At 49.1% G+C, this 25,616-nt stretch overlaps 1 long non-coding RNA gene across 1 annotated transcript; it reads left to right on the top strand.

The window, feature by feature from the left end:
- Window positions 1–5: 5 nt before the first annotated feature.
- On the top strand, window positions 6–22,460 carry LOC134965508 (uncharacterized). Its single transcript, XR_010188406.1, has 3 exons — window positions 6–93; window positions 2,248–2,295; window positions 22,257–22,460. It is a non-coding gene; the product is annotated as an uncharacterized LOC134965508 (long non-coding RNA).
- The last annotated feature ends 3,156 nt before the right edge of the window (window positions 22,461–25,616 follow it).

The following is a 25,616-nucleotide window of genomic DNA, read 5'->3' as shown; positions in this document are numbered from 1 at the left end:
CATGCCCCAGTTCAAGAAGAAAGAGGGAGGCTAATGGAGGTGGTAGTGCTGCAGACCCAGTGATGGTTTCAAGAGGACCAATTTATATAACAAGTAAGGGTTATATTTGATACATTATTTTTACATAACTGATATTTTTTTCTTAGAATTACTGAAAAAGTAAAACTGAATGACTGGAAAATGTTTATAAATAAGGAATTTGTAATAGTATTGCCCCCCCCCCCTCCCCATTATAACTTTGCACCTATCTACCATGCTTATAGAGCCTGACAAAAGATGCACTTGAAAGTTGGTACAGTTGTGTGCCAGTTGCAATTGTAACAATTATATAAATGTTTCTGTTTTGCATTGTGATGACTTCTAAAACAATATTTGGCCTCCAATAAAAGAAGCCTTATCATAATTTTGAGACTGAGGAAAGGCATGAATATAAACCTTTGAAATAGGTGAAGGATGCTCTTGAAAATGCCAATTACTGTACATGGCAGCCGTGTGAGTCAAAGAACCACCCACTGGCAAAAATCAGGATGCTTCTGTGTCTCTTCACCTTGCTGACCAATACAACTGCACTGAGGAGGCCAGCACAGGCAGAAACCGATCTGTAGGGTGATGGCTGGGTGTCTGCAAAAGCCATCTCATGTTCAAACAATCCAGTGAGTCAGGAACTGATATGATTCACAATCTCTTGATGTATCTGAAAGTACTCATGTGTGCCACTGGTGTAGATAACTTGCCTGCAGGTTATGTACAGTAGTACTAGCATTGTCTAATACATTGGATTTTACCTTACAGACATCAGCCAAGGTCAGTGTCGGACTGGGGCATGTAGGACCCACCGGGGAAATGCAGTGGTAGGGGCCCATGTTTAGGGGTGTGGCTAGTCCACAGAGGGGGTGTGGCCTGCCACCTCATTGGTATTACTAACCATTAGAGTGTGCAACATCTGGGCCCCTTCACAAATATATACCATAAATTCAGCTGCTGCATGCACGATAATCTACCAGATTAATAACAGCAATGAACTGTAGAAAATACACCATAGTCCAGTATAAGGTAACATATGTATGATGTATAATTCAAGTGCGCAGTCTGGAACCTGATACTTAGAGCAGGAGGTGGGCCCCCAGGCAGTGGGGCCCACCGGTGCTTTCCCCTGTACCCCTGTAGGCCAGTCCAAGCCTGGCCAAGGTATTCTACACTATTAGCAGGAGAAACTGTGTGGAAATGTTTTCCACTTACAGATAATGCTCCTTACTATATTATCCCCATGGAGTAAAATGAATATGCTGATCCTCACTCTGTTGGAGAACTCAGTATGTCCAGTCCTTTATAACATGTGCTGTACTGTATTATAGGGATCTGAATGGACTGGAATACCTAACTTGTTATATTAGTGACCGTTGCTAAAAAGATTACAACCCCTTTAGTAACATAGATAACAATGACATAATACTGTAGATATTAAGATGATACAATCTGTAATAAAAAGGCTAGATACATGCATAATACTACAGTATATATGGTTCAGGTAATGTTAATGTAATGACACTTCAAGTCCAGTATGTACTATTGGAATGTAACTAGAAAACCTAGATACAGGTATTGTCATCCCACAGTGTGAGAATACAGACACAAGTATAAGAATAGAAGACATTTACTAAGCAGTGATAAAAGCGGAGAAGTGAGCCAGTGGAGAAGTTGCCCATGGCAACCAATCAGCACTGAAGTAACATCTATAATTTGCATACTATAAAATGATACAGAGCTGCTGATTGGTTGATGGGCAATTTCTCCACTGGCTCACTTCTCCGCTCTTATCACTGCTTAGTAAATGTCCCCCTATATTACAAAACATGCCATTCTCTAAATACTAACATTAATGTGTAAGCCCTAACTTTAATATTACAGTTAAAAATGTAATAATTTTAACAGCCTTTCTTAGACACTGACTGTTGATTGTGTTAACCCTTTTCCTGCCGGGCAGCGGAGTACAAGATTGCAAATATGCGCTAAACTTTGTGAAATGGTCCTAATATCACTTATTTAAGGCCTTTAGATAGTGGTATCTTTCCATAGAGGGGTGCTTGTTATTTACAGATACTGTCTGTCTTCACTTATTTGTTTAACATGTACATTCTGATGTTTGGGCTTACACCCTATTCCCAGTGTTACATGTGGCCCGTGTGCTCACATAATGGATACACCCATGCCATGTATACATGACATTGCTTATTTACTGTTTTGCAGACAAGGCAAGTCAGGATTCAGAAGTGTCCAGTCTATCAAGTGGTAGCGGTAAGTATTTTGAATATTCAGTATTTTCTTTTATTTAGGTGGCACCACAAGCGTAATGTAGCCCCATATAAAGGGGATAAAACATATAACAAACTTACAAAAGTACATTAGACAGTGAAAAGCAAGTTTAGACTTGCATACATTAATAAATTGCTGGGTGCATGTCCAAATACTTTCAATGTACAGTACAGTCCAACCAAAATATATATACAGTATGCAACAAGTAGATTAAAACGTCTGTTGCCACATAAAGGTAAAAAAGGAAGGTGCCATGACATAATTACATAAATACAACCAGCAAATAATATAATTTTGTAGAGGAAATAATAGTAGAGGAGGCTTTGTTTGCCAGAACTTACAAATTAGGGAATGTGAGAGGGATGCAGTGATGAAACTTGTTAGTGGTGGGCCCAGGTACAAAAATTTATTTTGGGCCCTCCTCTTCTGACCCACCCCAAGTTCATTATATGCCACATGTTATTGGGTAACAGGGAGAGGCAAAGGATGACAGGGAGAAGCAGTGGGTGGCAGAGAGAGGCACAGAGTGACAGGGAGAGGCAGTGACAAGAGTACAATCACACAGTCCTGTGTGGAGACCAGGGGGGTGTACCTTGGTGATGGTGGGTGTTTAAAGTAGAGTGTGCACTGCACATACTATAGTCTTCCTGTCTTCCAGGGAGGCCGCATGCTCTATCCCAAGATGGCCACCAATATCACAAGTGAGACTAAGCAGGGGTCATCTTATTTCTTATTTCTTTACTGTATAAGTCTATTTAGCGACATGGAGGGAGACAGCATCTCCTATTTAGCTCCTATGAGAGAACTTAATACCTGCCATAAAGCTGTTCCAGCATCCCTGCACAGCTAACTGTTTCCAGTATACAGTCACCATCTGGTGAGCTGTATGAATCCATGATCCTGTCCAGATCCGCGCTATCACCAGAGTACATGTGACAGTGGATATGGCTGTACCCGCTTTCTAACAATAAGCCAACACCACTGGTTAAGTAACTGGTCTGTGCATAGTTTGAGTCATCCACGGGGGTGTGCCTATATAACTCTGCAATATCAACACCTGCACACAACAGTGGAAGCACAGCAGCCACTATCCTATCTGTGAGGGGGGGGGGGGGGGCACACCCCCTGTACTTTCCTCAGTTTGGCACTCGGTCAAGCAGGCTCTGACAGCACCAATTACACCAGCTGTGAGCTGCCTTTAATTCACGGTCAGCTGTAATTCAGGAAGAATGCAGCAGTACGCAGCTGTGATCATCAGTGCTGAAAGGCAGGAGACTCCCCTATCAGTCCGACTCAGATGGCAAACTGATTTGGCTGCACACACACAAGGCCAGACCCGCCTCCCTGAGATAAGGGGGAGGTTCCTCAGGCAGTGGGACCAACCCTGCTAGCATCATTGAGGACAACTGTATGACTTTGCTCAAAATGGTTCTGCAGGGGCCCAAGGGAAAACTCATTGCTGGTCTGGGCAGCAGTGGGCCCCTTAAGGAGCCCGTACACTAGACGACCTGTAAATGATGCATTCTCGTTAACGATTTCTCTTGAACTCCCCCAGCAGCTCCCCGGCAGTCCTGGGCAAACGATATAGTACAATACACATAAGATAATAGGAGTTTAATTACCTACCGGTAAATCCTTTTCTCGTAGTCCGTAGAGGATACTGGGGATCCATTTAGTACCATGGGGTATAGATGGGTCCACTGGGAGCCCTTATGCACTTTAAGAATTTGATAGTGTGGGCTGGCTCCTCCCTCTATGCCCCTCCTACCAGACTTAGTCTAGGAAACTGTGCTGGAGGAGACGGGCATGGGGGGTCATTCCGACCCAATCGTACGCTGCAGTTTTTTGCAGTGGTGCGATTGGGTCTGAACTGCACATGCGCCGCGACCGCAATGCGCAGGCGTGTCGCTGTCCGGCAATGGGAAACGCCAGGCAGCGTGGGATCTTACGAAGAGTGCAATTGCAGCGGCGATCGCAAGGTGATTGACAGCAAGAAGGTGTTTCTGGGTGGCTACTGACCGTTTTCTGAGAGTGCCGTGGAAAACGCAGGCGTGTCCAGGCGTTTGCAGGGCGGGTGTCTGACATCAATTTCGGGACCTGACAAGCTGAAGTGATCGCAGTGGCTGAGTAAGTTCAGAGCTACTCAGAAACTGCACAAAAACTTTTTGCACAGCTCCCCTGCACAAGCGATCGCACACTTGCTATGCTAAAATACACTCCCCCATAGGCGGCGACTATCTGATCGCACAGCTGCAAAAAACTGCTACCGTGCGATCAACTCGGAATGACCTCCATACTTTGAGAGGATATAAAAGGACAGTGGTGAGATTCCGAACCAGCACACACAAACAAGAGGAAAGCCATGCTAACCAAACTTGAAACAGGAACAGCAACAGCTGAACCAACCAACAATACTTAACCAAGTAACAGTGCAGGATGAACGAAGCACCGGCCGGGCGCCCAGTATCCTCTACAGACTACGAGAAAAGGATTTTCCGGTAGTTATTAAAATCCTATTTTCTCTTACATCCTAGAGGATACTGGTGATCCATTTAGTACCATGGGGAAGTACCAAAGCTCCCAAAACCGGGTGGGAGAGTGCTGAGAGTCCAGCACAACTGATTGACCAAACTGAAGGTCCTCAGAGGCCAAAGTATCGAACTTGTAGAACTTTGCAAACGTGTTCGAACCTGACCAAGTAGCTGCTCGGCCGAGCTGTAAGGCCGAGACACCGCGGGCAGCCACCCCATAAGAACCCACAGACCTAGTAGAGTGGGTCTGTACAGATTTAGGAACCGGCAAACCTGCCGTGAAATAAGCATGCTGGATAGTGAGCCTTATCCAGCGTGCAATTGACTGCTTTGAAGCAGGACACCCAATCCTATTGGAATCGTAAAGAGCACACAGTGAGTCCGATTTCCTGTGACAAGCTGTTCTCTTCATATACACCTTCAAAGCCCTCACAACATCCAAAGACTTTGAAGTAACATAGGTGTTGGTAACAACCGGAACCACAATAGGTTGGTTGATGTGAAACGCAGTCACCACATTAGGAAAAAATTGCTGATGATTTCTGAGTTCAGCTCTGTCCTCATGGAAAATTAAATAGGAGCTCTTGTAAGACAACGCCCCCAGCTCCGGCACACGTTGGAGTGTGACGGTCTTCCACATAAGATATTTTACGTCTACCTCCTGTAATGGTTCAAACCAGTCCGATTGGAGGAACTGCAGCACCAAATTGAGATCCCAAGGTGCCGTGGGAGGCACAAAGGGAGGTTGGATGTGGCGAACACCTTTCAAGAACATCTGGACCGCAGGGAGAGAATCCAATTGTTTCTGAAAGAAAATGGACAAGGCTGAAATCTGGACTTTTATGGAGCCCAGACGTAGGCCTACATCCACACCCGACTGCAGAAAAAGCAGAAAACGTCCAAGATGAAAATCTACCAAAGAATATTTTCTCCTCTCACACCAAGAGATGTATTTCTTCCAAATACAGTGGTAATGTTTAGACGTTACCCCTTCCTGGCTTGGATCATAGTCGGGATGACCTTGTTAGGGATGCCTCTCCTGGCTAGAATCAGCTGTTCAACTTCCATGCCATCAAACATAACCATGGTAAATCTTGATAGACGAACGGGCCCTGTTGCAGAAGATCCTCGTGAAGAGGTTGAGGCCATGGATCTTCGAGGAGCATCTCCAGAAGGTCCACGTACCAGGCCCTTCTTGACCAGTACGGAGCAATGAGAATTGCTTGAACCTTTTCCCTTTTTATTCTTATTTGAGAATTCTTTGAATCAGAGGAAGTGGAGGAAACACATACACCATCTGATAGACCCATGGACCCGTACACCATCTGACAGACCCACTGCCACTGCCTTTGGGTCTCTCGACCTGGAACAATACCGCTTGAGCTTCTTGTTGAGATGAGAGGCCATCATGTCAATTTGCAGATATCCCCATCGACGTGTCAAGCACCTGAACACCTCCAGGTGAAGGCCCCACTCCCCCGGGTGCAGGTCGTGTCTGCTGAGGAAGTCTGCTTCCCAGTTGTCTACTCCCAGAATGAAAACCGGCGACAATTCCACAGCGTGTTTTTCTGCCCAGAGGAGAATTCCTTACACCTCTGACATTGCTACTCTGCTTTTCATTCCGCCTTGTTGGTTTATGTACGTCACTGCCGTCACATTGTCTGACTGGACCTGAATGGCCCGATTTTGAAGAAGATATGAGGCCTGCAGAATGGCGTTGTATATAGCCCTGAGTTCCAGAATGTTGATAGGAAGGACGACTTCCTGACTTGACCATCTTCCTTGAAACTGCACCCCCTGGGTGACTGCTCCACAACCTCTGAGGCTTGCATCTGTGGTTAGCAGAATCCAATTCTCAATCCCAAACCATCGGCCCTCGATTAGGTGAGAAGTCTGTAGCCACCACATGAAGGGAGATTCTGGCCTTTGGCGACAGACGGATCCTTGGTGCATGTGAAGATGCGATCCGGACCATTTGTCCAACAGATCAAGCTGGAAGGGTCTTGCATGAAACCTTCCGTACTGAAGAGCCTCGTTAGAGGCCACCATTTTCCCCAGAAGGCAAATGCATAGATGCACTGATGTCCGGGTTGGCTTCAGGACATCCCGAACCATTGAATGGATTACCAACGCCTTTTCCAACGGAAGAAAAACTTTCTGTGACTCTGTGTCCAGTATCATTCCCAGAAATGGGAGCTTCCGAGTTGGCTCTAAGTGAGATTTCGGGAGATTTAGAATCCACTCGTGATCCAGGAGTAGTTTGGTTGTGAGGCCAATGCTGTTCAACAACCTCTCCCTGGACGGTGCCTTTATCAGAAGATCGTCCAGGTACGGAATTATGTTCACTCCCTACTTGTGAAGGAGAAACATCATCTCTGCCATCACCTTGGTGAACACCCTCGGTGCCGTAGAGAGACCAAAAGGCAGGGCCTGGAACTGGTAATGACAGTCCTGCATTGCAAACTGTAGATAAGCCTGGGGAGGCGGCCTGATCGCAAGGTGAAGGTACGCATCCTTGATATCCAGAGACACTAGGAATTCCCCCTCATCCAGACCTGAGATCACCGCTCTTAGAGACTCCATCATGAATTTGAACACTCGTAAGTATGGGTTCGACGATTTTAGATTCAGAATCGGCCTTACCGAACCGTCCGGTTTCAGTACTACAACCAAGTTGGAATAATATCCCTTGTTTTGTAGATGAGGTGGAACTGGAAAATGACCTGAGTCTGTACCAGTTTTTGAATGGCATCCTGTAAGGTTATACTTGCCTCTTGTGAAACTGGTAAGCCTGATTTGAGGAATCTGTGAGGTGGGAGCTCCTGAAACTCCAGTCTGTAGCCCTGGGAAATAAGATCTATGACCCAGGGATCCTGGCATGAACCTGTTCAGATGTGACTGAAAAATTTTAGTCAGGCTCCCACCCGCCAGTCCTCCAGGCATCACGGTCCACCGTCATGCTAAAGGCTCTGAGGCAGCAGAGCTTGAGCTCTGTTCCTGAGAACCAGCAGCTGCTGTTTTCCGTGGTTTACCTCTAGTTCCTCTGGTGGCTGTAGAAGAATCTCTGGTTTTGCCCTTAAACTTGGCAGCCCGTAAGGATTGTAGGTTAGGTCCTGATTAGGCCTTCCTGGCTGGGGGAGCTGCAGAAGGAAGATACGTGGACTTACCCACAGTAGCTTTGGAGATCAATTTGTCTAGTTCATCTCCAAATAAGGACTCTCCTGTGAATGTTAGGCCTTCCACACCTTTCCTGGAGTCCGCGCCCGCAGTCCACTGGCGTAGCCATAAGCCCCTGCGAGCTGACACTGTCAGAGCAGTGGTGCGTGCACTTAGCAAACCTACTTCTTTTATGGCTTCCACCATAAAGTTTGCAGAGTCCTGTATATGTTGCAGGAGTAAAACAATCTCCCCCCTAGATAAGGAATCCAACCCCTCAATTAGGTTATCTGACCATTTAGGAATGGCTTTGATAATCCACGCACATGCTATAGTGGGTCTCTGGGCCACCCCAGCAGCCGTATACATGGATTTTAGTGTGGTCTCAATTCTACGATTAGCCGTGTCTTTCAGGGAGGCTGCACCAGGGACAGGCAACACTATTTTCCATGACAGCCAACACTATTTTCCATGACAGCCTGGATACTGATGCATCTCTGGAGGAAAAGGAAAGGATGAGAGTAACCTTTTAGGAATTTGAAAATTCTTATCAGGATTAACCCACGGTTCTTCAAACAGGGTATTCAGTTCCTTTGACATGGGAAAAGTGACTTAGGACTTCTTTTTTACATTAAAATAAGATTCCTCACACTCCTCTGTCACCTTATCAGGAATTTGCAGAATGTCTCTGATAGCTTCTATAAGAGCCTGTATTCCCTGTGACAGAGCAGCATCCCCCCCTCTGAACCCACCTCCCCTCCTCCATGTCTGACCCATCATCATCAGAGTCAGACTGCAGGATATGGGCCAGAGTACGTTTTTGCGGACAAATGGCAGGGGACTGAGACACTGGTTTGGGGACTGAGACTCTGTTCATAAACTCATCCACAGACTGTCTTAAGTATTGCTTCTCATTCTCATTGCAGGACAATTTAGTAGAAATATGGGAAATCATTCCTTTAATAGAATCCAGCCATGCTGGCTCTGCCCCGCTAGCCTGGGAAGGTACACTGCACTGAGTACACTGTAGTGAGCCCCCTGGGGAAGAGGAACACTCTGCCGTACATGAAACACACTCTTTGCTTGACATATTGTAAATGTGACAGCACACACACAGGAAAAGGTTAAGAGCACAATTAACCCACAAAGAGCCCTTCCAGGGAGACACACAGGTATTATGGAGCCAGCACACCGCGCCCATAACGCTAATGCCAAGCTTAGCCAGGTCGCAGACTAAGTACCTAGATTGGGGACTTAGTACACTAATAATCGCTCCCCCCTGCTAAGGCCCCCTGGTACCGCTGAGGTAAGCTGGAGTCACTCCGAAGGAGCTGCGCGTCCCTGTCAGTCAGTGTCTGTGTCCACTGCAGAGGAAAAATGGCGCTGGGGAGCTGCTGGATCTGCTCATAGTGAAGCCCCACCCCCTCAATGGTGTGCGGTCTTCCTGCTTTTTTATACTGGCTGAGGTAATTTAGTGCTTAAAATGGAGTCATAACCATTTTAAGTCTGTGTTTGCCAGTGTGGGTACTGTGTACAGTGTACTGCGACTCAGTTCGCCCCCTCAGAAGTGGAGCGTTTGCACTAAGTCGGGGATGCAGTCCGCCCCGGTTAGAAGCCGTGCATTTCCGTACCCTCATGTTGCCATAATGGCCGGCGACCCGCTAACCGGGATGACGGCTTAGTACTCACCACTCTTCTGGCTCTGTTAGGGGTGGCGTCGTGCTGCGGGAATGCACGCTCGCCGTGGTGGGGCTTGCAAATTGTTCCCTCAGAAGCTAGTGTCCTGTCAGGGGGGAATAGGATAATTAACCCTTCAAGAGGTTGATGATTTGCAGTTTGATCCATCGGAAATGGTCAAATCGCTCATAATATCGTCTAGTGTATGGGCACCTGAGGCTGGTGATATAAGGAAAGAAGAGTGGTTGAAAGTTCTTAGGTGAGTGAGAGTAGTTTGAACCTGATTCCAGAAAGGACAGGGAGCCAGCAGAGGGACTGGCTAAGTGGGGCAACCACAGAGAGAATAAAATGAGGTAGGTGGAGGTTTTGAAGATACGAGCAAGAGGCAGATTAGAAGGCTTATGAGAAGGTTGAAGCAATCAAGGAAAGAGATTATAAAGGCTGAATGAGAGTTTTAGTGACTCCCAGGTTGAGAAAGGGTCTGATCCTGGAAATGTAACTGAGGTAGAAATGGTAAGATTGGGAAAGGAACTTAATGAGGGGGGTGAAAGAGTGAGCACTATGACAGAAGGTTTGTTGGGCAGGGGCGGTGGGAAGGTATTGTCAATGGAAAGAAAGGTACCAAGGAAAGATGTTTAGAAGGACAAGAGGATCAAGGCAGTGGCGTCTTCGCCCCCCCCCCCCCCCCCCCCATCCCCCATAATTGGCACTATTAAAGGGATAAATGTGCGCGCGCCGAAGGCGCGCTCTGCAAAATAGGGGGTGTGGCTTCGTTGGGGTGGGCGTGGCTTCACATAAAGGGGCGTGGCATTGCAGGAAAAGACTACGTTATACCCCAGTTTTCCAACCTGCACTCCAAAAAAGAAAAGAAAAAAAAGAAAAGAAAAAAAAAAAAAAAAAAGAAAAAAAGCGCCTCTATGAGCCTAAGCTGATGTGCTGTTCGCTGCTCTCAAAAATATAGGGTATTAGCAACCCTACAAAATCAATGGAAAACAAAAAACAGAGAGAGCGCAAACAGACTAAATTAATAGTATTTAATTAAAACTACACAAATAAAACAATATAATTGCAATTGATAAACATAAAACTAATTAATATAACATATCATATAAAATATGAACAAATGGGATCCTCCAGCTTGAAGTCCATTAAATGCAATATGAATTCCGAATTCTACGGTAAAATACACTCCTTTGATTCAGAGCACTAAATCCATCAATTTGTGTTTTAAAACCAAAGTGAATATTAATTCTGCAAATCATTCATTTCTCTAAAAAGTTATTAATTCCGGAAAGTCACTTTTTGTTAATTGACAAATGTGCCGCTTGCTCCAGCACTTTAAATTCCAAATGGGTAGCAGCTTTAAATACGGAATGCCGTCTTCCAGTGTGTTTTACAGCGGCTCTGTCTACCGCTCTCCCTAAAACACACTTTGGAAATCTTTCAGTGAAATAGCCGCTTACCACACCCGGATGAATTCAGCTTCACGACGCTGGAAAACACCATACATCAGACGGCTGCACCGCAACCTCACAGATGGAATGTATGACGGCCACGGTCCCCGTTTGGCAAGGCGGACCAATGCAGGTGGCTGTGATGTGAATGAATCCACTGGTGGGCTGCAGAAATTGTAGAAGATGATGGATTTAGCAGCATAAATGGAGAGTGCCGGGATCCCAAGTCCAACAAGACCCTGACGCGTTTCTCGACCTACGTAAACTGGTCGTTTCCTCAGAGGGAGAAAGTATTCGGTTACCACCCAGTCTCCACTCTTATAGGGACCGGGGATTAATTAAATCCTAAGTGCAATCATCTGAGTATCCACCTGTTTGAATCAATTACTAGGAGTGTGTGTGTATAAATCTAATGGTACATATACTCAAATATATATATACACAAATCAATCGTACTTCCTTTAAATCGGTTGACACAAAAGTAATTAATATATTCTTAAATTATTACAACTTAAATGTATATAATATATAATAAATATAAATAAAATAATATAATATAATAATAATAAATAATAAATAAAATAAGCAGAAATTAAACAAATAAACAAATGGCAGATAAATATCTAATAGAGGAGACAGCAATACATTCCTACATGTAAATTGTATGTTCATATAATTTGTTTATAAAATTCACATATACAAAAAAGTGAATAAATACAAATAAATACGTATTTAAAGCTGCTACCCATTTGGAATTTAAAGTGCTGGAGCAAGCGGCACATTTGTCAATTAACAAAAAGTGACTTTCCGGAATTAATAACTTTTTAGAGAAATGAATGATTTGCAGAATTAATATTCACTTTGGTTTTAAAACACAAATTGATGGATTTAGTGCTCTGAATCAAAGGAGTGTATTTTACCGTAGAATTCGGAATTCATATTGCATTTAATGGACTTCAAGCTGGAGGATCCCATTTGTTCATATTTTATATGATATGTTATATTAATTAGTTTTATGTTTATCAATTGCAATTATATTGTTTTATTTGTGTAGTTTTAATTAAATACTATTAATTTAGTCTGTTTGCGCTCTCTCTGTTTTTTGTTTTCCAACCTGCACGCCCAGACGTTAGCCACCACTGGAAAGAAAAATAATCCTGATTCATGCCCCTTACATTATTTGTAATTTTTCCTCCTTATAGTAATGCCCAGTATACATTATGCCACATACTGCAATGGCCCTTAGACATTATGCCACACACAATAATGCACATGACACAATATGCACACACCGTAATACCCCCGACACATTATGACAGGAATCGCAATGCCCGTTATACATTATGCTACACACTGCAATGCCCCTGATACATTATACCACATACCACAATGCCCGTGATATAGTATACAACACACCGTAATGCCTGACACATTATGACAGGAATCGCAATGCCCGTTATACATTATGCTACACACTGCAATGCCCCTGATACATTATACCACATACCACAATGCCCGTGATATAGTATACAACACACCGTAATGCCTGACACATACCGCAATGCCCGTTATACCCTATGCTACACACCGCAATGCCCGTTATGCATTATGCCACACTGCAATGACCGAGACATTATACCACATACCACAATGCCCGTGATACAGTATGCCACACACCGTAATGCCAGTGACACATTATGACACGCACCGCAATGTCCGTGATACATTATGCCACACACCGTAATGCCCATTACACATTAAGTCCTACAGTAAGGCTTCTAATTACTTTTAAATTACCTGCTCGTTGCCAGGGGTTTTCATGCTCAGGGTGTCATGCTCGTTGCCAGGGGTTTCATGCACTGGGTGTCATGCTCGTTGCCAGGTGTTTCATGCACTGGGTGTCATGCTCGTTGCCAGGGGTTTCATGCACTGGGTGTCATGCTCGTTGCTAGGGGGTAGTGCTTGTTGCTAGGGCTGTGCTCCCAGTGCCACATATGTCCCCAGTGCCAGATATTACCCCACGGTGCCAGGTACTCACATGACCCCAGTGCACAATATAGCCCCCCCCTATGTGCCAGGTACACATATACCCCCCCAGTGCCACATATGCCCCCAGTGCCAGATATTCCCCCTCAGTGCCACATATGCCCCCAGTGCCAGATATCCCCCCCAGTGCCACATATGCCCCCAGTGCCAGATATTCCCCCCCAGTGCCAGCTATGCTCCCAGTGCCAGATTTCCCCCCCCCCAGTGCCACATATGCCCCCAGTGCCAGATATTCCCCCCAGTGCCACATATGCCCCCAGTGCCAGATATTACCCCCCCCAGTGCCAGATATGCTCCCAGTGCCAGATTTCCCCCCCCCCCCAGTGCCACATATGCCCCCAGTGCCAGATATTCCCCCCCAGTGCCATATATGCCCCCTCCCCCGCCGCCGCTGCTGCTCCCCCGCTGGTTTGTGTTGGAGGGACACGGAGGGCACAGCGCGCGCCTCTCCTGTGTCCCTCCTGCATCATCTCCGGCGGCCGCGGGTCTAATAAACGAAGTGCCGTTCGTGAGCTCTGATTGGCTCACGAACCGGCACTTCTTCTATTAGACCCGCGGCCGCCGGAGATGATGAAGGAGGGACACAGGAGAGGCGCACGCTGTGCCCTCCGTGTCCCTCCAACACGGCGGGGAGGGTTAGTAGGAGCAGATTGACATGCGGACGCTCGTCCGCATGTCAATCTGTGCTAAATCAGTGGCGCCCCCGCAGCCCCTCGCCCCCAAGCCACCGCGAGGGCTGCGGGGGCAGTAGTTACGCCACTGGATCAAGGATAGAACTGAGGAAAGTGAATGGGAAGGGTGAGAGAAGGTAAATACTGAAGCATCCATGTACACCTATTGTCAAATTGCATCAAATTGCTTCACTTAGTACTGACGTCATCAAAAATGACTATGTTTGGCAAATCTACATCTCTATTGCATCATTAATGTGCAGCTACTCATAACCAATACATAAAAGGTGAACTTGCAGATAATAGCAGTGCAAAAAGATGCAAATCAGTGGAAAAAGAGAAGATACCAGAGACGATATAACAGAGATGCGCCATTCATCCCACAACGCTGTATCATGCACATTTACACTGAGACAACTGCAACAGAAGCGGTAATTCCTAGTACACTGGAAGTATGTTCGTGAGCACCTGTGGTGCATAAAAGATGCAACAATTGGTCATGTCACTAGTTCTAAAGGGCCCTACACATTGGCCGTTCCGCCACCGAGCTGCCCGACGGCGGATACGGTCGACGGGCGACCCGGCAGCAGAGGGGCAGTGACGGGGGGAGTGAAGTTTCTTCACTCCCCCCGTCTCCCGGCTGCATTGAAGTGCAGGCAAATATGGACGAGATTGTCCATATTGGTCTGCATGTACAGCCGTCGGGGGACCAGCGATGAACGAGTGCGGGGCCGCGCATCGTTCATCGCTGGAACCTCCACACTCAAAGATATGAACGGTATCTCATTCATTTATGAACGAGATTGTTCATATCTTTGACTGATGTCGGCCAGTGTGTAGGGCCTATTAGTCATGCCAAGCGCCTTACGCCATATGGTGCAAAAACACTAGGTGAGTGAGGGCACATCTGTAGGTGGTTTTACTTATTAATAAATTCAGGCTATTTAGCATTCAGAAAACAGTACAACTGCAGTACAAAAAGAGTTACATTGTTTTCTGTTAAGGAGATTGAAAAAATAAAAACCATTGGGGATGTAGTAATATTTCCACCTAAGTGAATTGTATCAATAGATTCCCTTTATTTGCTAATTCCTTTAGGGTTTGTTTTTTTTATTGAGCAAGCTCTCACTTAAACCTCACACATCAGATGCATCCACGCGCCACTCAAGCACACTTATCTTATAAAATAAAGACACAACAACTGTAATTGGCGTGAAAGGGGTCAGCTTTTATTTTCTAACTGAGAGGAAGGACTATTAAATACTAAAACTAAAATGTAGACTTCCCTCTCTAACTAAGGTGGCGGGGAGAAGAACGGTTAAACATGATAAACGTAACATGGGTGATCAACATCATAATACAGAAAAAACTAGCGATAAAAACATATGTGTGAGGGAGCCTTCTGCCCCAGATGTTCCAGGATCGGCCTCCTGCCTCCATCCCGGACATTGAAAATCAAAAAATCCAAGGACAGGGGTCGACCTTCTGCCACTACCCCTACCCACCAACAGTTGTAGGGACGGAGTTACGCTCCGCCCCTACGGGGTAAAAAATTGGTCCACCGGCCCCGCCATCCACATATGTTTATACCAATTATATGGACCCCACTTGGTAAAGTGATGCCCGTAAACTAATTCAAAACTATGAAATTTACCTAAAAGTACACCCAAACTTCTAACCTTGAACTCATAATTAAAATTAAGTAACCGTTCAGAAACCGGCCAACTGCCAGGTTACCAACCTGCCACCGCCACCGAACTCAAAAAGAACCCAAAAAGCAGAAAAACTAACTAAAGGGACCTAAAAAGCAGAACAAAACTAACTAAAGAGACCGAAAGAGAAAAACTACCTAAGGGGACCGAAGAACGTGAATAATGTCCTCCAAGAAGATCAGCATGCCAGCTGGCGACAAATGCACCCCGTCAGACCAGTACAGTGACGGATCCCGGAAGGAGATACCACCGTGCGGCACGACCAGCCCGCCATGCTGGAGAACAGCACGACCGACAACCGAATTGGCCCGCCTCCGAACTAGGTCAATCGCCCCGGGGTTAAAGGCTCCACGCCAAGACCGCCGAGGGACGATGTCTGACCAGTGGATCAGGCAAAACGGCCAGTCAGCCATAAGTTCCAACAGCTGATGGCTGATCTCGAGGCGAATGTCAAGCCCCGTGCGGTGCACCAGATAGTTGCCACCCAGATGCAAGACCAAAAACAGCGGATACCCAAATCGGCCAACTGCCGTCCGAAGCCAGTCCCGCAGGCCGTCCCAGCGGAGGCCTCTACGCCCCAACTAGCGCACAGCCTGCAGCTCCGGAAACCGGGTTGTGTCGCAGGCCAGAGCCGACACGGACAGCCAATAGATGTATGAATGGCTGACAAACCATATAAAGTGCGGATCTAACCGCCGTCCTGTAAAAGAAGGGTATGACGACGGTTAATAAATGAAATAAAAGATAGCCTTCTTAAATGGGCAACCTAACTGCGTCCCTAAGGGGGGGGTTGGGCCACCCAATTTGACTTGAGGCAAAAACAAAACTTCGTTAGCCGGCAAAAGCCGTAGGTAAAACCAACGATAAAACAAAAATTCCTCAAGGCCCCCGCAATCGCAAAGTGCAATTGCGACGAGTGGCTAGTCCTCAAATGGGCGCACTGGGAGGAAAAGGTCTGATATAGCGTCTGACTGCACCAGACCTCCACCTACCCAGTGCCCGGACTTCGACTTCGGACCAACCCGCCGCAGCAGCTGCTGAAGCAGCGCCGATGCGGAAAGAGTGAGTCCCATAGTCGGCCGGAGAGAGACCCAGGTACAAAAACCAACGTCCCAAAACCGACCGGAATTGATATCTGGTCAACGGGGAACCATCACTATGGACGAGCCACCCGGGAGGCGTTGGAGGCCGAAGGGACGAATAAGCATGGGCCGCGGCAACTGGACAAATGCCCCGCGCACGAGTCCAACCCATTCGAACCCACTGCCCCCTGCCGGCTACGTCAGTCTTGGAGCGCTGAATCCTGCACCACAAACCGTCGGGGTGTACGACGACGTGGGCTGCCAGCATGGGCGAGGCAGAAGTCTGAGAGATGGACACCAGCTCATCCACCCTGAATGCACCGTGGAAGGCCATCGTAAAGGCCGCCATGAAGAGGCGAACTTCGTATCCCGAGGAGCAAATATTCCTAAGGGATCCCAAAATCCGCCTCAGCAAAGCACCCGTGATCGCCAGGTGAATATCCGGGAGGGGCGGGACCGCCCGAGCCCAACCTTTCAACACCCGCCGGAGGAAAAAGGACCTTGTAAAATCCGCTTCCCCCCGAAGCTGCAGAAAGTATGATATACCCGCCAGAATCCTGCTAACAGACGCCCGCGAAATCCCGTCGGAGTACAACATCCAGATGTATTCTAAGAGTAAATCGTGGAGGTCTTACCACTCGGGCCTCTTTCCAGGAGGAAGCGACTCCACCGCTCCCAGGCGGCCCGATAGGCCGTAAAAGTGGCAGGGGCCAACGACCTGTGGGCTAACTTCTCCAATACGGGTGGATGACCTGCCACACATAAGCAGGACAGGATTCCCCTTGGATTAGCGCTGCAGGAGCCAAGCGCCTAAACCGCTGCCAATCGCCGCGAGACAGGGCATCAGCAATTTCGTTACGCACGGCAGGGACATGCTTGGCTCGCAACGTAATGTTGTTCACCAAACATAGCAAGACTATCTGCGCAAGGACCCGCAGGACCGGCAAGGACGTGGATTTTTGGCGGTTTATAGCAAAAATCACGCCCAAATTGTCGCACCAGAAGATAACATGTTTGTTACGCAGGGCAACGCACCACAATTTCAGAACGACCAGAATGGGAAACATTTCCAGCAACAGCATGTTCGTCGTGAGGCCCTTGCTAAGCCAGGCCCGAGGCCAAGGACACGCACACCAACGGCCCGCGAAATAAGCTCCGAACCCGTAAGCGCCAGAGGCGTTCGTGAAAAGCTCAAGGGATGGGCTAGACACGGCTGCCTCCTGCCAAATACAGATGCCGTTGAAACGAACAAGAAAGTCGTCCCAAATACGCAAATCTCTTAAGATTTCGAGGGACAACCTAAGAAAATGATGCGGGCGTCTAACCCCCACGGTGGCCCGTTCCAATTTTCTACTGAAAACCCTGCCCATGGAGATCACCTTGCAAGCAAAGTTAAACAGGCCCAATAAGGATTGAGCCTGTTTGAGAGTGAGCTTGCCCGCAGCCAGCGCATATAGGATGCCGTCGTGTAAGCGCAACACCTTGTCCGCAGGGAGCCTACACAGACCGCCGACGGTATCGATCTGAATGCAGAGGTAAACCAAGGAGGCGGAGGGCCCCTCCGTCTTTTCAGGTGCCACCGGAACCCCAAAGTGTGCGAAGAGGGCCAGAGCCCCCTGCAGCAAATTGACGCAGCGATCCGAGTCTGATGGGCCGATAAAAAGAAAATCATCCAAGTAGTGCGAAATTCCCCGTTCTCCCGTCGATTGCTCGAGACACCAGTGGAGGAAAGAACTGAATCTTTCGAAGTAGGCGCAAGAAACAGAACAGCCCATAGGGTGGCACCGATCGATGTAGTAGCCATCATCTAGCTTAAAACCCATAAACCGAAAGGCAGACGGGTGCAGCGGAAGGAGACGGAACGCTGACTGGATGTCCAATTTACACATCACTGCCCCAGGCCCAAAAGACCGGATGGTGTCTATAGCTAAATCAAAGGATAGGTAAACAACCCTACACTGCTCATAAGGGATGGCATCGTTAACCGATGACCCCAGAGGACAGGAAAGATGTTGGATCAGTCGAAATTTTCCCGCGGTCTTTTTGGGCACTATGCCTACAGGGGACAAAACCAAATCTGGCAAGGGGGGTTCCCGGAAAGGGCCTATCATTCTTCCTAACTCCACTTCAGCCTCCACCTTCTAGCGGAGCACGTCCGGAAACTCCCGAGCCGAGCGCAGGTTCGTACCCGCCCCGGGACCCACCCGTCCATGTATCGGCAAGGGGAAGCCCGACGCGAAACCCGAGTGCAAGAATTGGGCGTCTTCCGGCCGCGGGTACCATCGCAGCCATGGAATGAGCTCCTGAAGTCTAATTGGGGTGGGAGCTGTGGCCAATGCCAGAGGCCGCGGGAGCACGACTCTGTCGGGTCTGTGGTCCGGAAGCCCCTCCGATCGCTGGACTGGGACAGTACTTAATCCCGTGGCCCCCGCCACATCTGATACAGGAGTGACGAAAACGACACCGGCCGCCTAAGTCACATTGGGCATTATTAAAAGCGAAGCATTTACCTTGCCCTGCGCGCCCTGAACCGCCGCGAAAGCCGGCCAAACGAGAGGCAGGTCGGTTTGCCCAACGCTTCGCTGTGCCGACTTCCTCAGTGCCGGCCGAACCCTGGGTCAGTTCCGAGCACAATTCCACATCTTTCTTACCGAAGTTGTAGATCTGCCGCCCGTGTTGTTTGCGCCGAAAATCCTCATCATAACGACGACAGGCCGACCCTTTGTACTTATGGTACAGCACGTGTATGAGGAATTGATACCGCACAACGTTCATGTGTTCGTCCGGGCGGGTCTCCAGGTAACAAGCAGCAAAGATCAACATACATCGCACCCAATTCGGGTAGGACCGCAAAGCGTCCTCGCTGGCCTGCCCTTTTTTCTTAGCTGAAAGTAAGTCTTTGCGATCGTCACTAGTAAGAGCGAAAATATTTACATATTGGCCCTTACGGATACGGTCCTGGACCCGGGGCCTGAGACCGCATTGCACGGCCGTATTAGCGCAGTGCACGGTGTCCGATTCCACCGAGACTTGGGAGGTGGACGAGTTTGAATACCGACGCTCGCGCCGTCTGCGACGCTTAACCCTGTGCAAGCCGCCGTCGGAGGACAGACCCTCCGAGGACGTGGAAGCAAGGGAAGAGTCCGTGTCCCGACGCCTGCGGCTGCGCCTGCTGCGCTTGCTAGAAACCCTACGCGCACTGCTGCCTACGCTAGAGGAGCTGGAGTGAGTACCCGCTCCCGAGCCGCTATGGGGTGTTACCGCGCTCCCCCTGGACCAGTCGGGGTCCAATGAAGACTCACCTGCACGAGAGGGAACACCGTCCGTCCCAACGGCCACCGAACGACTCGAGGATGCACCGGCAGACTCCATTCCAAAAACGACTTCCGTGGCTGGGGAGACAAAAGAGACATCGTTCCCCAGCTCCCCCACAGGACCCGCAGCCGCTGGGAGCGAGGCAGGTGGGGGAACCGTCGCGCCAGGGGACAGAAGCGGGGTAAGAGATTGCGCAATGCTATCCGCCAAAGAAACAGCGGGCCGCCCTAGTCCCCCGGGTACGGAGGATAACAAGGGCGCCACCGCCGACACAACAGCGGCACAAATGGCGGACAGAACGGTGGCGTCCACCAAGGGTACAGCCGCAGTGGCAGGCATAGGAAAATCAGAGTCATGCGCCCCACGGGAGGTTCATAAACCCCCCGTTGGAAGCAAGGACCCGGACGATCCCTCACTGTCGGGCACCACGGTACAGCTGTCCTGCTGCGAGGAACCTTGCGCAAACCGCCAGTGCCGCGACCTCCTCCTATCCCGAGCATTGGCCGCAGGACGAGAAACCGGAGAGTCGTCACTACTGGAAGGAGGCAGCGCGACGTCGGAATGAACGCCGTCCGCAGCGACGTCGGCAGGCAATGACAGGACGCGGGGAGGGGAAGAACGGTTGCGGGTTAGCTGCAGGTACCACATACGGATGTACCACAGGCGGGTTAGCTGCAGGGACCACATACGGATGTACCGGCCTAGGGGATCCCATAGGGGGTGTTAATTTATTAACTAGCGTATGCAGAAGCGTGGAAAAAGCAGCCCACGGTGGGTCATTATGGACCTCCGTTGCCACAGTCCCACTGGGGGGCAAGGAGCCCCCAGAACCAGAGCAGAACGCCCCCTTCTAACCGGCCCTGCCCTATCCGCAACAGGCAACGGGAGATGTGCAGCAGCAGAGCGGGGGCGACGCCCCGCTCAGTCAGGGGGGGGCGCAGGCCGGACCTGACCGGCCGAGAGGGGAGAGCCGGCCAGATGGGTCAGGCCTCATCTGGGCCCCCCAGCTGGCAGGATGAAAATCAGCACGCACGCGCTGCCTAGACTGCATGTATCTGGCAGCCGCGTGACCCCCCGCCCGCCCAGTAACCCCAGTAGTGGAGCCCACATGTGGCTGGGTGCTGCCCCACCTGGTGGCCGCAAGCCGCCGATCCGCGGGCCGGTAGCTCCGTCCCGGCCCCACGTGATCGGAGCTGCCGCGGGTAGCTCCTAGCGACGGGCTCAGGGACGGCAGAGCACCGTCCCTGGCAAGCCACCGCGTGCGCCCTCTATCCCCCTGTGCTCCGTCCCCCGCCGCGGCTAGCAGCGGGGACGGAGAGCGCACTCGCGGGGGAGCACGAGCGAGCGGGCGGCCGAGCCCGGCCGCGGGCGGCCCGAACCTCACTGGCAGCCGCAGCAGGCACTCCCCGTGCCGGCTGGACATCAGAGGCGTCCAGGAGCCGGGCGGGGAGGCAAGAGTTGCGGCTGGGGCGGATTCTGGCGGCCATAGAGAGGTTCAGGATGCACAGGGGAGCACAAAGGATAGGAAGGGGAAATATAGGAAAAGAGTAGAGGGGATAGAGAAGGGCAAGGAACAGAGGAGAGCGAGTGAAATAAGTACAAAGGGATATTTAGAAGTATGAGAGAGAATAAGGGTATAGGAATACAATAAATGGGAGCAGTACTTGCAGGCCTCACGAGAAGAGCTGGAAGAGAGGCAGGAAGTACCCGGTCAGCAGCCTATATGCATGACATGCCAGCCCCTATACATGATCCAGCCAATCAGCCCCTCGGACCCTCTCTCTACGTTCCTCCCACCACAAAACATTAACCCCTTCCAAGCCAAGGTGATGCATAGAGCGGCGCTGCGGAAGCCCAGACGGTGCGTTTATGCTGCTATGGTCACATTATGTTCCCTACGCAGTCTTTCTATTTACATGAAATTAGCATAAATCATACTTCGCAATATCTTGGGAGATCTTGGATGGGAAGATCCAGTGGGAAGGGTACAGGGGGCATGGAGTTGGGATCTGCATCTTTATGGGGTCACTTATCCGCAGCGCATTTACCACCTGACCTACCCACCATCTACAGTCGGCAAGCAATCAGCAAGCGGTAACAAGAAACATTTCAGGGGTATGCATCTTCTCATCAATGCATCATTGCAGTGTGGTATTATACATAACTTACTCTAGTCTACTCATAACATAATTCTATTTCTTCAGGAAGAGTTTTATATCTTTTAGATTCATAGACATAAGGCCATGTCATCCTATCTATAACTGAGTAATGATTTCCCATTGTTTCCCACTGACTACAGACACAAGCCACCTGGCAGAGTCCCAGACAGGAATCATTGTTGGCATCATCACTGCTGTCATTCTAGGATTTGGTCTTCTCGCTATAAGTTTCATGCTGTATAAAATGTATTACCGCCGTCGCTCTCAGATAAGTGACCTGAAAGGAAAGAATGATGCTTACACCAAACAAGCACCATAATAATTATATGGAAATAAAAATTAATTACTTGGATGAAAGCAGTATGTCCTACTGATGAAAAATGTACACTGCTGGTGTGTACAATGTATAATGTATAATCTATAGTCCTTATAATAAAATGCAACTCAACCATTGTATTAATAAAATTCTTACACTTTGTTTTGCACATTCTTTTACCCATACCTCGTAACAAAGCCCAACCAGAAAACAAGGCCCCATGTTTGCACTAATATATGGGAGGTGGCAAGAGAGAGGCTGCTGTCAGACAATACTGTGGTCGATGTATAGTCACCAGAGACGAAAGAGGTCAATGGGAAACTCAGATACACCCGTTAACGGGTGTGAAAAAGGGTGGTAGCCTCAGGTTATAAAGTCCGGGGGGTATTCAATTAGAGTCCTTTTTCTTGCCCGGTATTTTAGCTGTTTTTTGGACATTAACACATAGAATCAGGGATAATTCCAGGACATAAGTGTTTATGGGTTCACTGCACCCGAAAAACGAGTTTTATGGTAAGAACTTACCTTTGTTAAAACTCTTTCTGCGAGGTACACTGGGCTCCACAAGGATAGACATGGGGTGTAGAGTAGGATCTTGATCCGAGGCACCAACAGGCTGAAAAGCTTAGACTGTTCCCAGAATGCATAGCGCCACCTCCTCTATAACCCCGCCTCCCTGCACAGGAGCTCAGTTTTTAGTTAACCAGTCCAATGCAGTAGCAGGAAAAGAGACGACAACGGTCAGTAGCCATATACACCACACTCTCACGTCAGGAGAAGTGTCAGCGGCTAATGCCATACCAACCCAAAGAAGCTAAGTGCGTCAGGGTGGGCGCCTTGTGGAGCCCAGTGTACCTCGCAGAAAGAGTTTTAACAAAGGTAAGTTCTTACCATAAAACTCGTTTCCTGCTGCAGGGTACACTGGGCTTCACAAGGATAGACATAGGGGATGTCCTAAAGCAGTTCCTTATGGGAGGGGATGCACTGTAGCGGGCACAAGAACCCTGAGTCCAAAGGAAGCATCCTGGGAAGCGGCAGTATCGAAGGCATAGAACCTTATGAACGTGTTCACTGAGGACCACGTAGCCGCCTTGCACAATTGTTCAAGGGTCGCACCACGGCGGGCTGCCCAAGAAGGTCCAACAGACCGAGTAGAATGGGCCGTAATGTGAGCAGGAGCTGATAGACCAGCCCTCACATAAGCATGTGCAATCACCATTCTAATCCATCTGTCCAAAGTTTGCTTGTGAGCAGGCCAGCCCCGTTTGTGAAATCCAAACAGCACAAAGAGAGAATCAGATTTCCTAACAGATACAGTTCTCTTCACATAGATACGGAGAGCCCATACTACATCCAAAGACCGCTCTTTGTGAGACAGATCAGGAGAAACAAGTGCCGGAACCACAATCTCCTGGTTAAGGTGGAACGAAGAAACCATCTTAGGTAAATATCCGGGACGAGTCCTAAGAACCGCCCGGTCACGGTGAAATATCAGATATGGGGAACTACAGGACAAGGCACCCAAATCCGACACTCTTCTAGCTGAAGCAATAGCCAGCAGAAACACCACCTTAAGGGAAAGTCACTTAAGATCAGCTGAATCAAGAGGTTCAAACGGAGACTCTTGTAGCGCCTCCAAAACCACCGACAAATCCCAAGGAGCCACAGGCGGGACATAAGGAGGTTGGATACGCAACACACCCTGAGTAAAAGTATGCACATCAGGTAAGGTCGCAATCTTTCTCTAAAACCACACCGACAAGGCAGATATTTGAACCTTGAGGGAGGCCAGACGCAGGCCTAAGTCGAGGCCCTGCTGAAGAAAGGCCAACAATTTGGCTGTACTAAAACTTGGAAGCGTCATAATCGTTAGATGCGCACCAAACAAAGTAAGAATGCCAGACCCTATAGTAAATCCGAGCAGAAGCCGGTTTCCGTGCCCGCAACATAGTTTGAATGACCGCCTCAGAAAAACGCCTTAGCCCTCAATACGGAAGCTTCAAGAGCCACGCCGTCAAAGACAGCCGGGCTAGGTCCTGGTAGACACAGGGGCCCTGAACGAGGAGGTCTGGGCGTTGTGGAAGTAGAATTGGATGCTCTGTCGATAGGCCCTGCAGGTCTGAGAACCAGTGCCGTCTGGGCCACGCTGGAGCTATGAGAAGCAGAATTCCTTTTTCTTGCTTGAACTTCCGAATTACCCTGGGCAGAAACGACACCGGAGGGAACACGTACGGCAGCCGAAACCTCCACGGCACCGCCAGCGCATCCACGAATGCTGCTTGAGGATCCCTTGTCCTTGCTCGAGACGCCATCAGATCTACGTCTGGAAGGCCCCCCTTTTCCACTAGGAGTTGAAACACTTCTGGATGGAGGCCCCACTCGCCGGCATGCACGTCTTGACGACTGAGAAAGCCCGCTTCCCAATTCAGGACACCCGGAATGAATACTGCCGATATGGCCGGTAGATGGCGTTCCACCCAATGTAGAATCCGTGAGACTTCCTTCATTGCCAAACGGCTTCGAGTGCCGCCTTGATGATTTATGTAAGCCACTGTGGTGGCGTTGTCCGACTGTACTTGAACAGGTCGGTTCTGAAGTAAATGCTGCGCAGGTTCAACGCATTGAAGACCGCCCGCAATTCCAGAATGTTGATCGCGAGGAGGGATTCCTCCTTGGTCCACCGACCCTGAAGGGAGTGTCGCTCCAGCACCGCGCTCCAACCGCTTAGACTGGCATCTGTCGTCAACAGGACCCAGTTGGATATCCAGAAGGGACGGCCCCTGCACAATTGTCGGTCCTGGAGCCACCAGAGCAGCGACAGACGGACCTCCGGACCTCCGGAGTCAATGAGATCATGTGAGACCTGATCTGGTGAGGCAGGCCGTCCCACTTGGCTAGAATCAGCCTCTGGAGGGGGCGAGAATGGAACTGAGCATACTCCACCATGTCGAATGCTGACACCATGAGGCCCAGCACCTGCATCGCCGAATGTATCGACACTTGCGGACGAGAAAGGAAGCAACGAATCCTGTCCTGAAGCTTCAGGACTTTCTCCTGAGACAAGAGCCACCTCTGGTTGTGAGTGTCCAATAGCGCTCCCAGGTGCACCATGCTCTAAGCAGGGACCAGGGAGGATTTCTTCCAGTTGATCAGCCACCCGTGGGCCTGTAGAAACCGGACAGTC

This window comes from Pseudophryne corroboree, chromosome 10, assembly GCF_028390025.1.
Source record: "Pseudophryne corroboree isolate aPseCor3 chromosome 10, aPseCor3.hap2, whole genome shotgun sequence".
Lineage (NCBI taxonomy): Eukaryota > Metazoa > Chordata > Amphibia > Anura > Myobatrachidae > Pseudophryne > Pseudophryne corroboree.
The sequence above is the reverse complement of the archived record's forward strand: the minus strand, read 5'-3'. Positions and strand labels throughout refer to the sequence as shown.